Source organism: Arachis hypogaea, chromosome 5, assembly GCF_003086295.3.
Source record: "Arachis hypogaea cultivar Tifrunner chromosome 5, arahy.Tifrunner.gnm2.J5K5, whole genome shotgun sequence".
Taxonomy (NCBI): Eukaryota; Viridiplantae; Streptophyta; class Magnoliopsida; order Fabales; family Fabaceae; genus Arachis; species Arachis hypogaea.
The window spans coordinates 31,240,983-31,242,097 of record NC_092040.1 but is presented as its reverse complement, the minus strand read 5'-3'; the positions used below and the strand labels follow the sequence as shown (position 1 = coordinate 31,242,097).

General features: G+C 40.9%; 1 non-coding gene across 1 annotated transcript; it reads left to right on the top strand.

Moving 5' to 3' along the window:
* Nucleotides 1-690: 690 nt before the first annotated feature.
* Nucleotides 691-794, top strand: LOC112804901 (small nucleolar RNA R71). Its single transcript, XR_003203518.1, has one exon. It is a non-coding gene; the product is annotated as a small nucleolar RNA R71 (small nucleolar RNA).
* Nucleotides 795-1,115: the final 321 nt, after the last annotated feature.

Below are 1,115 nucleotides of genomic sequence, written 5' to 3'. Positions count from 1 at the left end.
GTTTCAATGACTTTCTTACTCAACTGGCCTACTTGTGCCTCCAGATTTCTAATGGAGGACCTTGTTTCACTCATGAAACTTAAAGTGGCTTTTGACAGATCAGAGACTAAGTTTGCTAAATTAGAGGGGCTCTGTTCAGAATTTTCTGTCTGTTGCTGAGAAGATGATGGAAAAGGCTTATTATTACTGAGCCTATTTCTTCCACCATTGTTAAAGCCTTGTTGAGGCTTTTGTTGATCCTTCCATGAGAAATTTGGATAATTTCTCCATGATGAGTTATAGGTGTTTCCATAAGGTTCACCCATGTAATTAACCTCTGCCATTGCAGGGTTCTCAGGATCATAAGCTTCTTCAGAAGCTGCCTCTTTAGTACTGTTGGATGCATTTTGCCATCCATTCAGACTTTGAGAGATCATGTTGACTTGCTGAGTCAACACTTTGTTCTGAGCTAATATGGCATTCAGAGTATCAATTTCAAGAACTCCCTTCCTCTGAGGCGTCCCACTATTCACGGAATTCCTCTCAGAAGTGTACATGAATTGGTTATTTGCAACCATGTCAATAAGTTCTTGAGCCTCTTCAGGCGTTTTCTTTAGGTGAATCGATCCACCTGCAGAATGGTCCAATGACATCTTGGAAAATTCAGATAGACCATAATAGAATATATCTAATATGGTCCATTCTGAAAACATGTCATAAGGACACTTTTTGGTCATCTGCTTGCATCTTTCCCAAGCTTCATAGAGGGATTCACCATCTTTTTGCTTGAAGGTCTGAACATCCACTCTAAGCTTGCTCAGCTTTTGAGGAGGAAAGAATTTATCCAAGAAGGCCGTGACTAGCTTATCCCAGGAGTCCAGGCTATCTTTAGGTTGTGAGTCCAACCATGTTCTAGCTCTGTCTCTTACAGCAAAAGGGAAAAGCATGAGCCTGTAGACTTCAGGATCTACTCCATTTGTCTTAACAGTCTCACAAATCTGCAAGAACTCAGTTAAAAACTGGTGAGGATCTTCAGATGGAAGTCCATAAAACTTGCAGTTCTGTTGCATTAAAGCAACTAGTTGAGGCTTAAGCTCAAAATTGTTGGCTCCAATGGCAGGAATGGAGGTGCTTCT